The following is a 17,375-nucleotide window of genomic DNA, read 5'->3' on the forward strand; positions in this document are numbered from 1 at the left end:
ATGGACTAAAGGGCTATCCAAGGTGCCAGTCTCTAGGGAGTTTACAGATAATATTAGTCTATCTCCAGGTACTTCCCTTTTTGGTGTTTTGTTATCTGACACCAACAGTGCTTATATTCCGCTATGGTCAGCTAAGGTTTTAAGAATACTATGCTAAAAGAGTAAAAGACGCAGGCATATGTGGGGGTGGTTCTTGGGTCTATGGCCATAAATTTCATCCATCCCTCTACCTCTCTAATAGTTCCTGAGCACCTGCTATGTGCCAATCACCTTATTAGGGACACTACCAAATCAGTAGTGAAAAAATCTAATTCTATTAGTGCCACCATGGAACATAGAATCTATTAGAGGAGTTGAAAAATAAAGTAGCTAGAAACAGATCGATATAATTACGATTTGAGCAAAGCCATAAAGGAGAAGAGTGTTGCAGGAGGTGGTAGGTGAAGACCTAGAAGCAGACAAAAGCTTGACTCCTTCTAGGAACTGAAAGGTGGCCCTGGGACTGGGGTGTGATAGATGGTGGGGAGGAGGAAGGAGATTGGGAAGGCCAGGCAAGCACAGGTCAGATCATACAACGGAGCGTGAGGTTTTTTTTTTTTTTTCAGTTTAATTTTAAGTTCTGGGATACACGTGTTACTGGATGTGCAGTTTTGTTATGTAGGTAAATGTGTGCCATGGTGGTTTACTGCACCTGTCAACACATCATCTAGGTATGAAGCCGCACATGTAATAGCTATTTATCCTGGTGCTCTCCCTCCCCCAACCCTAATAGACTCCAGTGTGCGTTGTTCCCCTCCCTGTATTCGTGTGTTCTCATTGTTCAGCTTCCACTTATAAGTGAGAACGTGTGGTGTTTGGTTTTCTGTTCCTCTGTTAGTTTGCTGATAACAATGGCTTTTAGCTCCATCTATGTCCCTGCAAAGGACAAGATCTTATTCCTTTTTATTGCTGCATAGTATTCCATCGTGTATATATACCACATTTTCTTTACCTAGTCTATCATTAATGGGCATTTGGGTTGATTCTATGTCTTTTCCTGTGAATAGCTTGGGTTTTGAGTTTCACTGGAACACACTGAAGGGCTTCAAGCAGTTAAATGACATAATCTGGGTGATATTTTAAAATAACTTGTCTTCTTGCAATGTGGAGAGTATTTGGAACAGAGCTAGAGTGGAAGAAGTTAGATAGATTAAGTGGCTATCTCAATGCCTTGGGAAAACTAAGATAGTTGTAATAGCAGTGCAGAAAAGTCAAGGATGTTGAGATTATTCTTTGTGGTCATGTGGACAATAGGTCAATGGCCTGGGTGACTCAACTTCTCTGTTGTAAGTTACAAATTAAAAAAAAATCTATTTAGAAATTACCCCTCTTGTTATGTATTAAGTGGAAGTAATTGGACAACTGAACATAGATTTTGTGCAAGAATGTACACTGCAATGCTGTTGGTAGTAGCAAAAAATTCTCCATGAGTTTCCCAAATATCAAACCTAGAAATTGTTTTACATATCACAGTTCACTGTGTAATGCTATTACACGAAACAATTATCAGTGATATAAAATACATCAATTTATTGATATAGATATTCATAGTGTAGTAGTAAGTGAATAGAGCCTATTTAAAATCAATATAGACAATATTATGATGTCATGTTTTTGGTTACATCTGCAAAGAAACTCTTAAATAACATGCAGCAAACATAGTACTGGATTTGAGAAATTATGGGCAATTACAAATCTTTTTATCATCTGTACTTTCTGTTTATTTCACCATATACTAGATTATGTAATTATTTTAAAATTTAATTTTTGTTTTGAGACAGAGTACTGTCCTGTTGCCCAGGATAGAGTGCAGTGGCACAATCTCGGCTCACTGTAACCTCCGCCTCCAAGAAATTCTCCTGCCTCAGCCTCCTGAGTAGCTGGAATTACAGGCACACGGCTAATTTTTGTATTTTTAGTAGAGATGGGGTTTCACCATCTTGGCCAGGCCAGTCTCAAACTCCTGACCTCGTGATCCACCCACCTCAGCTTCCAAAGTGATGGGATTACAGGCATGAGCCATAGTGCCCGGCTGATTGTGTAATTTTAATAATTTAAAAATTATTTTCTCTACATAGGTAGTGGATTAGCTGTGATAAGCTTCAAATACACTATATATATATTTGTCTATATTATTGCTAAACACATTGGTTTACTCACTGAGTCCTTGTACATGCCTATTCTCCCCCTTCCTCTTGTTTATAGTCTTCATTGATGTCCTTTTGGAATATCTTTCTCACTTTCTTTCCTTGTATCTAAATTCACTCTTCCATAAATAGGGTGACCATATAATTTCTTGCACAAACTGGAATACTTATGAGAATGAAAGGAGGCTGGGCACAGTGGCTCATGACTCTAATCCCAGCACTTTGGGAGGTTGAAGCAGGTAGATCACCTGAGATCAGGAGTTCAAGACCAGCCTAGCCAACGTAGTAAAACCCTGTCTCTACTGAAAATGTAAAAATAAGCCAGGTGTGGTTGTGGGTGCCTATAGTCCCAGCTACTAAGGAGGCTGAGTCAGGAGAATTGCTTGAACCCAGGAGGTGGAGGCTGCAGTGAGCCAAGATCGTGCCATTGCACTCCAGCCTGGGCAACAGAGACTCCATCTAAAAAAATAATAATAATAAATAAAGGAATTAAAGGAATAAATATGATACCAAAACAACAAATATAAACTGATGTTGTCATAGCCAAATCAGTGTACCTGGTCAATTATAACAATGCTTACTCAGTGTGCATCTCCACTATAATATTTAGAGTATAATAATAATTTCATTTTGAACTCTAATTATTCTTATATTTCTTCCTTGGCAACAATTACAAACATACCTTTTGCTATTGGTTCTTTTGCAGATTACTATTTACATCTTCGATTGTCATTGATCGTTTCACCTGCTTGTGAAATGTTAACTGCTCTGTTAACTAGTGCCAAACTCAGGCATAGCAGATACTGTGTTGTCTACCAGGCCTCTCTCACTTCAGTGTTAGTACAATGCCTCATATCTCATAAATGCTTAATAAATGCTGTCATTAGTTAGCAGTAAAATTGTTCCATTATTCCAGGCAAATGAAAAAAATATATAGTTAAGTCAGAAAGAGAATGAAGGCAACGCCCCCTGGGAAGGTGCAGCTAGCAGAAACATTGCCAAATCAAATCAGGTTTCCAGTTTACCAAGAGTCAGTGAGCCCTATGGACATACTCTAACCCAAACTGGGGAAATTGGGAACAAATGCTTTTGGAACCCCACATGTTTGGGTGTGGGCTGGGGAGACCTTCACAGGCTTGTCGACCACATGGCAGTTTCAAGTTTTTCATATATAAGACTTGGAAGTGAAAGTCAGATGTGATTAAAAATACACATCTTACAGATGTCTGGATACTGTTCAAATCCCCAAAAGTGTGATAGAAAATGCAGTTGCTTTCCAGATTTTTAGGGCAGAAAAAAAGGCCACCTTGGCCCCTTTGTCTCCTTATTGAATGGGTATGTTCAAGTGACGTTTTAAATTTGTAGTGTTATGTCAGCTGCCTGTTTACCTTTTGAGCGGCCCTGCTCACTGCCCTGAAACTGAAAACAGGGTAATTGGAGGAACACGTGATGTGTCCCAAGAGATGAGAAGTCCGTATTATTTTAGCATTTAGGTAAGTGTAACATGCATATAAACATAATTTATGGAAATGAAAAATAGAAAATCTTCATACTGTCTCCCTGATACCAAAATAGAACAAAATTATCTTCTTTTAACATTTTTTTTACGTTCTTATTCTTTATAAGAAAATTTTAATTTATTTTACTTTTAAAAAAAAGCACTCTGTAACCATATCCAGCTGTTTGGCTTTGTTTATAATAATGTGTTTACTTATCATCAATATAAACACATGATCACATGATCTGAACATCTGTCTCCTTCTACCCCAACTTATTTGCTTTCAGCCTTTACTTTAGCTTGAACTTGAAGTCAACATTTTTTTTTTCTGGGGCTCAAAGGAGTTGCAGAGACCCTAGAGGTGTTTCTTTGCAGTGGACTTGAGAGGTATGTTTAATTTAAGAAGTCATATCCCCCTCTCTTCTTAAAAAAGGGAGGGAAAAAAAAGAATTGTCTCTGTTACACAGGCAGAGAACCAAATGGGAAAGAAAGGCACTTTGTTTTTGCCAGACAAAGACAGGCTATCAATTTTCATAAATCTGCATTCCCAAGACAACTGCTCATGTCTGGTAAGAGGTCTATTTCTTTGAACTTACATACCAGAAAGTATTTTTTCCCTTGTCTCAGAAAGCTGAAGAATAACAGTAGTATTTAATAGTAGTAGCATTTGCATAATGTAATCAATATAAGACAGATAATTTTGTTAATCTCAACAGTTCTATTTCATAAGAATAAGGGTAGTGGGCATGGGAAGTGGGTGCAGAGCTGGATAGGGAAGTCCTGAATACAATTTATACAAATATGCTTTCTGATTGTCCACAGAAGAATACTCTTTGCAAATATAAAAATTATATGTGTGTGTATCTGCTTGTGTTTACATGCATTTATGTATATATGTCAGTGGCTAATTATAATATAGACATTTACATATAGTAATTTAACAACAAGAACCTGGCACATCTGAAACAAAATTGACAATCTGTGATTAAAAAGTATTTTGCAAACAGCCAAACATTCCCCAAATTTACTGGTTTTCAAGTCTTATAACCTTTCTTCTTGTTCTTTTCCTTCTTCCCCTCCAGTTTTAACCACTGACCAACTGACATTCTTGGACAAATAAAACTCTAGCCATACATAGGTATCAAGATCAAGCATGCATATGTATAGTAAGTATTTGTCCACCTTAATTCATTTCCCAGCAAAGTTTTATATCTGGGTCTTTGAGATAGAGGGGGCTCATGTTGTTAAGGCTGCCTAATATATATACTGTTAGTTGTATAATGAGATCCTATAAATCATTAAGCATAGATCAGTTAAAACAACACATTGAAAGAGAGCGCAACTTGGATTTTTAAAGTTGGTAGTTATTCTTGTATATCCATAGTATCAGAAAGTGTCAGGCTTCGATTTTTAGGGTAATTTAGACCAGGGATTCCTGCCTGACTGATGACCTGCATCATTGCATGTGCCTGACAGATGTGTAGCTTTCTTGGTCTCTCCCCTAGAGATTTTGATTCAGCAGGATGGCAGTGGGGAGGGTGGGTGGTTCCTGAAGATGGTCATTTCTCACAGGTGCCTCAGATAATTATTGTGATGGGTCAATATGGAAAACAGTAGATCTGTACTGCCCAGAGTAAGGTCCATCGATCAGAAGCTTCAGCATCACCTGTGCTTAGCACCCAAATGTCTCAAAGAGGACAGCCTGGCTGGTTTGTTTGTAGGAGATAGGAATTGATGACATTCAAGACATCAATTAAGGTAAGCTGGAGGCCTTGGCAAAGGAAGGGGTGAGGCAATGTTTCCATTAGGGATGAGTGGAAAAGAAAGAGGCTAGAAAGGAAATATCCATGGGCAGATTGTTGGATTGCCAAGAAGAACATGACCTGCCAATGAGAGCTTTGTTATCTGAGCCTCTAAGCCCCTTCTTGAAAAGTGATACTTTTCCTGAGGTGGATTGGACTCAGGAAGAAAGCGATGTGGGAACCTGGATGGGTTCCATTCCAAGGGTGAGTGATACCAGACTACACTCTGCCACCGGTACCCTCAGAGGCAAGGTATTGCAATTTCCCCTGGACTAAATTAAATTACAGATATACAGACCTGATTGGCAACTGGAGGTACAACAGACCAACCACCACAAATCAACAAATCTCCTCCACGGAGCCTTTACTCATGCCTGGGATTTGTCTTTACTTCCTTCTCTTCTTCTTCCACCTTTTCCACCACATGTTGAAATTCTGCATTCCTTTAAAGGTCAAGCCACAAATACTGCCTTCTCTGAGGACCTTCCTTGATCCTTTTAAGTTGGGACTAATTGCCCCTCCTTAGTGCTTTCATAGCAGTGTTTCATCAAATCATGGCTTGCATTGGCATACCATGCCTTTTACTGTATCGAGCTGGATAGACATTGGTCTTCTCTGCTATTGTGTATTCTTGTTGAGGGTATGGACTAAATCTTGTTGTCCCTAGATCGTGACTCAATGGCTCGCCCAAATATAAAGTCAATAAATATTTGTGGAGTGGAATTAAAGAGGTTCATCTGCATGCTACAGATGTATTTACATAGTGAAGACTGTGGGATGAGGTAGGAGGCATACCTGGGAGAGGGAGGGAAGGAGGAGGGTATGATGTAGTCTGTAACAGATCCAAGATCACCAGAAAAAAGAGTCAGCTACATCCGTTACCCTTTTTCCTCTGAAGTTAATTTATGAACTGATCTGAAGTCAGTAATGATACTTAAGGATATGGAAGATTAAAGGGAAAGAGCACAGTGCTGCTGGAAGAACATCGAATTAGGATCCTGAATGTCTGCTCATCTGGCTTTAAGAAGGCCATTTAACTTCCATGCACCATAGTCTCTTCACTTATGAAACAGAGATAAAATATTGGTCCTCCCTCTCCCTGGTTTGCTGTAAAAATGCATGAGGTCAGTGTGAAAATGATCTGTAAGCTGTAAGGATCTTCTTTACAGCTTTGGGTCAGTATCATTGGCACACCTAGGAACTGGTTAGAAATGCAGACTCTCAGGCCCCACCCTAGACCTACTGATTCAGGATCTACTTTTTAACGATGTCTTTAGGCGGTTTGCATGCACATCATCGGTTTCAGAAATACTGCTCTAAAAGGACTATATAATAAAAGTTACAATTGTTGTTAATAAGGTGCATGTGTGTTGGCAAAACTGAACATAAGCTCTCACTCTAAATGACTCAGGAATGGAGTGGCAGCAGGAAGGTAAGTGAAGGACTCTGGCACTCATGGGTCCCATCAGTAATGTAGGAAACAAGATACCTTTTCTGTTGCATTAAGAAAGTGGTGGGCAAGCAGACCCCTCAGCTATGTGCTCTCTTGTTGTCACCTCTTGCTTAGTACTTTTTCCTTGTCCCTTTCCCTCATCAAAACTCCTCTGTGTTCCTTGTTCTCAAGAACTGTTGCCACATGACAGCTAGGTGATATAAACTGTTGACTCAGTGTTAACAGGACTGAGATGGTATTCCAGACATCTGTGTTATGTTAGAGATCTTCCTAAGATAGCATTTTCATCCCAAAGTGCTAAATAGATGATGGGGAATTTGGAGTGTCAGGGAGGACCCCAAAGTGCTCATTAAACAACACCATATAAATGACCATGGCTATTCATGACCATGTTTATTTACCTCAGAGTGGTGGAGTTATAGCTGGACTGTGGAGATCACACTATCTTTGGGCAGCAAGAGATCTAAGAAGAGGTGAGAAGAATATTAGAAATTGTCATGAGAACTGCTAGATATTAAGTGCTTGCTGTGTGATGAGCACCCTGCAGGGCTTTCGCCTTCACAGATATGATCCCACATCATCCATACTTTAGAATTATCCTATTTCATAAGCACAGGAGCTGAGGTTGTGAAACTGACCCAAGGTCACACAGCTTGTGGAGCTGAGATTGGAACTCAGGTTGATGATGGCAGAGAATCCTACTGATAAGAGTACAAGAAGGAGGGCTTTCTAAGAATGAACTGTGCACATCTAATTTTTGATACCATAAAAACAGATATAATGAAATTCAGAGAGACTGGTTAAGATATAAAAAAGTCTTTCCTTCTTTATAATTTATTTCTGCATAAAATAATATTTCATAATACAAGTGAATACTTTGGATTGTAACTAGAATACTCTTTAAATTGTATCCTCAATTTTTGTACTTGAAAAATAAAACCAAAAAAGCTGACCACTTTCATTATACCTTAATTTTGTTTTCTGCTGAATTGCAAACAGTTCTTCTATGAAGACCTAATGAGGATTAATTGAATTTGACCAGAAAGAAAATCTCCACAAGTTTATATGGAGAACTTCTGTATTCATAAATGTAGATCTTGAATTGTATATTCTTCCTTTAAATTTTTAAACAAAATATTATAAAGAAAAAACAAGTAAGATATTTTTGAGCTTACACAGGTAGGAAAAGATGAAACACTAGAATATACTTTCTGAAAAATTTTAAGGAAAATTGTAATATTGTTCACTTTTATATATATATGCCATATGTATAGGCAAATGCCAATTTTTGCCAGATTTGTAATATGATAGTTTTAATTTCAGAAGATCAGGACTGTCGAACAATATAATATTAGTGTATTTCATGATTAAAGTCCTTGAATTTTCTTTTATTCTATGTCTGTTCTAGTGGTTACGTTGTTAGAGGCTGGGACACATGTGACAGTGTTCCTCCCAATCATTTGGGAACACAGATGTCTGTTAATTAATAGGGGCCATTTTAAGAAATGGCTGGGCCAGAACAACAAAACCTTTTGTGCAAACATATATTATGAGTGCGTCTGTTCTGAGGATGTCATAGAATTATCTCCAGTTATCTGCTAAAATGAAGACAGAGAAGATTTAAATTTACAAGGAAAGCAGGTATATCTCAAAAGTTTTAGCCACGGTTTCAAGTGTGGCTTCCATGACTTTTGTGGGAATCTGAACAGGTTATTTAACCTTATTCACAGTTTTCCAATAAAATGGGGGACATGAACAATGTCAATATGCTGTAGATAGGGTTATTGAGATAATTCAATGAGATAATCCACCGTAAGCTCTTAGGACAGGGCCTGGCATGTTGATTCAATAAGACAGTTATCATTACTGACACCAACAAATGTTTGCTGTTATTATTGTTTACAAAAAGAAAAGCAGTTCTGACTTGAGGTATACATGGGTGCTCTGGGTGAAACGGGGTTAATTGGAGTTGGAATTGTTGAAGCTTGCTTTAGAACTTGTGCATCTTCCTCCTGGTTTCGGCTCACTTGCCAAGAACTGTGGTTTCTTAAGTCTCAGAAGCCAACAGTTGGGACTTAAGAAAATAGGGTCCTAGTAGATATATATTCATTTGTATTTGTGCCAAGCCCTTTAAGATGCCCTAAAATCCTGCCAAGAATTGGGTTTTTCAGAGTTCTATCGGCTCTGAGAACTTGAAAACCAATGTCTAAGGCATGATGGGATATTTGATAACTAGAGCAATGTGCAGCGGATAATGTTCCCCAAAGATCAGCAAAATCTTGGATCAAGCTGTGGTTGACACTTATGTTCTTAATTGAAATGTTTCTGCTTTAAAGGCTAGCAATGGCCTTCACCAGGAACTGATAGCATATCATGTGGGAAAATGATAAATTGCACATGAACTTTTTCATCTTTAGATAATTATAGTTTAATTCTTATTGTTTATGTGCAACAATACAGATGAAATTGTATCTTCCCAGCAGCTGGTTTGAGAATTTTTTCTAACTGAGGAAATATGCTCTTTGCTGAGAACTTGCATTCAGCCAGCTGTGGGGTAGGAGTCAGTATGGGGCTGGGACGAGATTTCATAGAGAGGAAAGAAGTGACTCTACATTTATATGAATTAAGAGCTGGAGTCAGTACAAGGGGCCATGGGAGACTGAGAGGCTACAGGGGGAAAAAGATGAGAGAGAGCAGGAAACCCACTGGTTACTTGGAAAAGAGCCCCAGTGTAAGAGAATGTCTTGTGGGGCTTTTTGAGATAAACACTGTGGGCTCTGAGATGAAAGCATCCTCTCTCTCTTTCACATAAAAACTTCCACAGAATTTACAGTGCTCACCAAAGCTCATGGGTGGAGTAGATTCTTTCTGGAGAATGCAGAGTGGTGCTGTGTCTGCCTCAAACTGGGTGTCAGGAAGAAACAGAGCCTGAGTGGGAGGAAGCCGACATATGGCACACACAAGAGGCGCATGCTAATTGTGGAAAAATGAGAAAATATGGGGGAGTCCAAGGAAGGAAAAAATACCCAAATTTCTACCAGCCCAAGATAGCTATTGTTAATGTGTTGATGTCTGGTTCTTGTTCTAGATTATTGTGCACATTTGTGTTATTCTATTTTTCTTGAAGGAAAATGAGATCCATACAGTATACACGGCTTTATAATTCTTTTCATTTGCTTGCAATATGTTGGGGTCATTTCTCTAAAAGTAGAGTGTCATTGGTAGAGGCTAGAATACTGATACACCAAACATTGATTTCCAAGCTTTTGTGGTTATAATCATTGGTCTGTTAAATATCCTGAATGGTTAAACCTTGTACACTTCTGCATATAAATTTTCCCTCCTCCCTTTCTTTCTCCCATCCATTCATCCAGTAGATGGGAGAAAGTCATCAACAAACCATTGCTGTCTTAGCTTGGGCTACTATAATAAAATACCATAGACTGGGTGATTTTAACCACAGACACTTATTTCTCTCAGTGTGGAAGCCTAGAAAATCTAAGATCAAGGAGTTGGCAGATTTGGGCCTCTTCTTGGCTTGCAGATGGCCACCTTCTCACTAAGTCCTCATGTGATGAGAGAAAGACAGAGTGAGAGTGAGAGTGAGAGCGAGAGCGAGAGAGAGAGAGCGAGAGAGAGAGAGAGAGAGAGAGAGAGAGAGAGAGCCCTCATTCATTGCTCTTCCTCTTTTTAGATAAACATTAATCCCATAATGGGGGCTTCAATCTCATGCCCTCATCTAAACCTAATTACCACCCAAAGGCTCTGCCTCCAAATAGCACCACATTAGGAGTTGGGGATTCAAACTATGAATTTTTGGGGGAAATAAACATTTAGTTTATAACTGTTGCTGAATGTTTCCTTGGTGTTGGGCTGTGGCTGAGATTCTGGGGTTACAGATATATTCCCCTTCATGTGGAAGACATAGGCATTAATCATATAGGCACACAGAAAGAATTAACATTGTAGCAATTGCAACAAGTGCTATGCCAAAGAGATACATGACTCCATGGGGACCTAGAGCAGGGGATTTGGTTAATTTAGGGAAGTCATGAGGACTTCCCTGAGGAAGTGACCCTTGAGCTGGGACGTGAAGTATAAACAGGAAACAATTAGGTAAAGAGAAAAGGGAAAAGGACCAAAGGGAAAAGGAACAGCAGGTAGTCTTAAGGGCAGCAGGGAATTTTCTGACCAAGGACTAAATAAAGGTCAATATTAGGGGTGCAGGCACAGCCAGAAGGTTGCAAGGAGTTGCCAGTTGAAAGGATACAGTAATTCCAGGTATTAGCTTAAGTAAAATTGCCCTCACGAAACATATCACATTTAATTATATTACATTTTAAATGCCATTGAGTTTTAAACCATTCTAAGGAGCAAATTTAAATATTAGATTATGGATATGGTATTGAGGAAGTTGAGTAAACCTGCATGAATCTGCAAAACCATATAAGAAATACCACTCTATAGTGTTTGTGACTCCTTTTGATGATCTATATCTAAGATCCCATCTGGTTGGGCTTAAAGGAGACATCCACATCACCAGCTCAACAGATCAGCAGAATAACCAGACAGCCCTTCACATGGGGTAGGCTTCATCAAAGAGCCATTTTGCCACCACCGTTCCTGGCCAGAGTCTCTTCTCAGTCAGATAAAAATATGGCATCTACAGAGCAGAACAATGTGGACCAAAGGCAAGAATGCTATCACTGGACTGATACAACTCAATGATATGCTTGGACAGGGTGCTGAATTAGAACACACTTTCATGAAAACTACCATTATTTTTTGACATGGTTATTTGTTGCCACTCCTGGTGAGGCTTCTAAACAAAGTATCACTTCCTAGTCAAATGCAATACTTGGCAATCACATTGCTTTGCCTCAGGGCTGCTTCTAGCCCATATGGATGCTTTGTGTGAACTAGAAAGTGGCATCTCGATGGCAGGTACTTGCAGTAGTGATTTTACATGTTGTCAGTGGAATAAGGAAAAGATAAGCCTTCCCCTGAGATGTATGGCTTGACAAGGGAGACTGTAGGCTGCACTTCAGCTTCACTTATCTGGGCACCTCTGTGCCAGGCACAATAAAGAGAAAGAAAAAGCCCGAGAAGTGTTTGCAAATGAGAGTTGTATTTCTAGCAGAGCAGAGATAAACACTGTAAGAAAATAGCAGAAACTGTAAATGAATGGTGTCCTTCATCATAACTAAATTCACTGAACTTCCTTGTGGAAATAAGATGTCAGTTGTACAATATAACTTTCATCAGTATGAAAGAAAAGACCAGGTTACATATTGGATCAAATATTGAAAAGCAGTCTTGCTCTGCCCTGTGCTCATTCTGATGCAATGGATGACTGTGAGGTTGCTTGCCTTATCTTTTTTTTTTTTTTTTTAATTGAGACGGAGTCTCACTCTGTCACCCAGGTTGGAGTACAATGGCACAATCTCAGCTTACTGCAACCTCTGCCTCCTGGGTTCAAGCAATTCTCCTGCCTCAGCCTTCTGAGTAGCTGGGATTAGAGGTGCACACCACCATGCCTGGCTAATTTTTGTATTTTTATTAGAGACAGGGTTTCACCATGTTGGTCAGGCTGGTCTCACGCTCCGGACCTCGTGATTTGCCCACCTCAGTCTCCCAATGTGCTGGGATTATAGGCATGAGCCACGGTGCCCAGCTGCCTCATCTTTTGATGATTTTTCACAGGAAAATTGAAAAATACAAAAGAAATAGTTGCAAATCACCTCCTCTTTTGTATGCTTTCCAATACTTGATCCAATATGTGACCCAATCTTATCTTTCATACTGATGACAATTTGGCCATATTGTACAACTGACATCTTATTTCCACCAGGTGGTTCAGCAAATTTAGTTATGATTAAGGGCACCGTTCAAACAGTTTCTGCTATTTTCTTACAGTGTTTATCTCTGCTCGGCTAGAAATAAACTCCTGTTTGCAGTACTTCTCTGGCATTTTCTTTCTCTTTATTCCTGGTCTAGAAAGGATCCAACTTACAGCTCTTTATTTATGCCTTCAGAAAGACAAAACTGGTAGTTGGGTATAAAGGGAACATGTTTAGCTTTTGAATTTTTTTTATAAATATAGTTTTAATTGCTGAAGAACTTAGGAAACAAACAAAATGGTTTATTAGAAAGGCACTCCCCGCAAACCACCGAGCCAAGGGAAAATTATCGATGGTAATAGAGAAAAATACTGTGCTCAACTGAATCAATTTTCTTTTGTTTCTGAATTATGCTTCTCAAGTATATAGCCAGTATGCCAAATATTGGCCCAATTTAGGCCTCACATTAAATGAAGCCTGGCACCAAATTTATAACAATTGTTCAAGAAAGCAAAGCTAACTGGTGCTTCCCAATCAGAATTTGTTGGTATGATCTCAAAAAATTCCAGACATATACAATTCCATGGAAACTTATTCTACCCATGGGTTTCATTTGAGCTTCGATGGTACTTGAATTATTCTTTAGCTCTTTATTTATATTGCTTTTTTTTTCATTGTAACACTCTCTTTTTCACTTAGAGGAAACATGATCTTTTTGTCTCAAATTCAAGATAAACAAAATGAGATTCCTCACTTACAATGTGCCAAGTTTTCTTGGGAATAAAAGCAAAAAGGGAAAGAAAGAAAATACAAACAGCAACAATTATTCAAAGCAGGATGAGAGACAATGTAGGAAGCAAATACAAAATGTGGCAGAAGGTGGGTGAGGGTTGGTACCCTAGGGAAGCTCAGATGCTTCACCTAAGAATGAGGGTTCATCAATGATTTCACCTCATAAATACTGATTCTTCTGTCTTTTTCAGGAAATGGTAATCATGGTGCAAAACAAACCACCTGAAATCTCGATGGCATGCAGCATTGGTTTCTTGCTCACTGGACTATGGGTTGGCAGGCACAGGTTTGCTTCTGGTGGTGGGTCTGAGGGTCAGGTGGGGCGGCCCTGATCCGGTGAGGGCAGGCCAGGCTGAAGGGGCAGCAGCTACCTGGGGCATATTCTTCTTCATGCAGGAGGCCAGAAACTGCTGGAGGCCCACATGGAAACACTTGATTCCTCTTAAGCCCCGTGCTAAGGACTGGCATATGGTCACTCTACCCTGGTTAGCCTCTCTGCCTTAATTGACCAAACTGAGCTAGCTAGGCAAACCTAGGATGAAAGGGCAAGGTTAAGGGTGGGGCTGAGGGGAGAATATTTCTCCCTTAGAAGGTGATGAGGAGTAAACAAAATAGAATTTGTCACAACTAGATTTCAAGTTACGACTGTATTTCTATTTATTTTAATTTGTAAAATAAGCCTTTGGACCATATAGGCAGAGAGAAATCTATCCTGCTACAGATAAAATCAGGAAACAATGTTTATGAAATTATCCATTCATTATTTTTATTGATAAATAAAAATTATATATTTTTTGTGTACATCACGTTTTAGTTTATGTATACACTGTGGAATGATTAAATCAAGCTAGTTAACATAACTCTTGCCTCACATACTTATCAACTTTTTTGTGGTAAGAACATTTAAAATCTATTCTTGGAAGTTTTCAAGTATACAATACCTCATTATTAACTATGGTCCCGTATTACAGAATAGATTTCCTGAGTTTATTACTCATGTCAAACTGAAATTTGGTATCCTTTGACTAACATCTCTCCAATACCTACCTCCACCATCCCCAGCCTTGGGTAACCATCATCCTGCTTTCTGTTTCTATGAATTTGACTTTTTTAGATTCCACAGATAAGTGAGATCTCACAATTTTTATCTTTCTGTGCCTTGCTGATTTTGCTTAACACAGTATCCTCTAGGTGCAGTCATAGTGTTGCAAATCACAGGAAGTCACTTTTTTAAGGCCAAATAGTATTCCACTGTGTATATGTACCATGTTTTCTTTATCCATTAATCTGTTGATGGGCACTTAGGTAGATTCCATATCTTGGTTGTTGTGAATAGCGTTGCAGTGAGCCTTGTGGGGAGGATATCTCTTTGACACATTAAGTTTATTTTCTTTGGGTATATTCCCAGAAGCGAGATTGCGAGGTCATATGGTAGTTCTATTAACTACCCTTTTTTAAAGTCAAAATTAAATACATTTGATGATCTCCTTAAAATTTATAGATTGAGTGTATCATTAAATATCAGAAAGTCAATGAGAAAATTGTCATTGCTTTTTAACTTCTCAAACGTTTCTATATGGCAGCCTATTTGAGAAGTAGCCACCATGCTGAGGCAAATGTGCAGAGCTATCCAGGTTGCATGTAACAATTTCTCACTCTCACCTTGGGGTTTTTGTTATTGTGCGAAATCAGGTGTTTACAAAAGTTGGCTGGTAGCCAAATCTGCTAACCACCAAATCTGGCCCACTGCCTGTTTTTGTACCACCTGTGTGCTAGAGATGTTTTTAACATATTTGAACTACTGTAAAAAACACAAAAATATAATCTGTGATATGTGAAAAGTATATGAAATTCAAATTTCAGCAACATAAAAAAGCCTTATTGGACCACAGCCATGCTCATCTGTTTACACATTGTCTCTGGCTGCTTTTGTGCTACAGCTGCAGAGTTAAGTAGGTGGGACAGAGACCGTATGGCCCACAAAGCTGAAAATATTTTCTATATCTTTACTGGCCCATTATAGGAAATCTTTGCCAACCTCTGGACTAAATGATTCCCCCAGACATAAAATGTCATAATTCTACATGGTTCTTAAAAGGTTTGACACTGAACACTTTTATCCCATGAGACAGAGGTGAACAGAATACTTCATGCATCCATTTGCCTCCTCAGTCCACATTCTGAGAAAGCAGGAAATGCAGATGAAATGGTCTCTGACACTCCCTAAACACTCTCTGCAGAATGCAACTTGGATCTGCCATTTTCTGTAAGGAAGATGGACATGGCTCCTTTCTGTCTCCTCAGCAAGATTTCACACTCTGCTTTCTACTTATGTCTTAACACTGGGTATAATTAAAGACTCATGCTGGGCTCATGCCTGTAATCCCATACTTTGGGAGGTCAAGACAGGAGGATCACTTGAGCCCAGGAAATTGAGACCAGCCTGGCCAAGACAGTGAGAGCCCAGGAAATTGATGCGGCAGTGAAGTGTGATCACTGTACTCCAGCCTGGATGGAAAAAGCGAGACCCTGTCTCAAAAGTAAATAAATAAATAGAAGTGAAAATTTAACTATTCAGTGGTTTATGGAGCATGCCTTCATGTCATCTCCATGTATGTCTCATATTGAAATTTGAGTAATGCCAAAAATAGCTCTGCAAGCTCCTCCATGGACATTGATTTACATTCCATGGTGGTTTATGCTGACAACTTATTTTTTGCCTATTGTTTTTCATAAACTTTTTGAAAACCTTTGTAAGCTTAGATTTTGATTTAATTTTGGGTTTATAAAAACAAATGTCATCCCACAAGGGGAGATAACTCTTGTTATAAACACACGTGTGGAGGACTGTAAAACTTAATGAAATTCACAACCCAACGTTATAATAAAATGGCCTCAGGACAGAAACAATCTAATCAGCCTCCAGTGAGTCACAGATGATCGGCTAGAATCGTACACAGGTGGCTGAGGGCACAAGGCCGTTGGCGTCTTGCCTCACAATGCACAGGGGACGTGCGTTTTATGACCTAACTCTGCTTGCCCTGTCCCGCTTTATTGTTCGCATATTTTTGTCCAAACCTGCCCTGGCAAGGTAGCTGCATCAAAATTACAGTTTGCAAATCTAACTCATTAGGAGAAGTTTGCAAATATTTTACCGCCTGAAAAAGGACCAATTCTTTTGCAAAGCAGCATCCAGATAAAGGTAAGACTCAAGTTTTGGGTCCTTGGCTGAGTACGCAGCTTTGAAAAGGAGCACAAAGGAACAGTTACCCTCTTCCCCTCCTTATTTGCCTTCACCTCTTCATTGGATAATTCTGTGGAAGAACAGAAAGTATTTTTTACAAAGCTGAGCATGGTGGCTCATGCCTGTAATCCCAGCACTTTGGGACGCCAAGGTGGGAGGATCATTTGAGCCTAAGAGTTTGAAAACAGCCTGGGCAACAGAGTGAGGCCCTCCAAAAAAACAAAACAAACAAACAAAAAACAAAATTAACTGGGCTTGGTGGTACATGCCTGTGGTCCTAGCTACTCAGGAGGCTGAGGTGGGAGAATCACTTGAGTCTAGGAGGTTAGCCTATGGTGAGCTGTGATCATTCCACTGTACTCCAGCCTGGGCAACAGAGAGAGAGCATGTCTTAAAAAAAAAAGAATATTTTACAATTTGTACTGTATGCTTTATTGAGAAAGTTGGCATGGCTTTTCATTAATGAAACATAAACATCTGAGCAGTTTTGAAAAGTAGCAAAATGAAGACAGATTTTTAATCTTTCATCCCCAAATTAAATGGTGAGCTCTATCACAAAT

This window comes from Callithrix jacchus, chromosome 15, assembly GCF_049354715.1.
Source record: "Callithrix jacchus isolate 240 chromosome 15, calJac240_pri, whole genome shotgun sequence".
Lineage (NCBI taxonomy): Eukaryota > Metazoa > Chordata > Mammalia > Primates > Cebidae > Callithrix > Callithrix jacchus.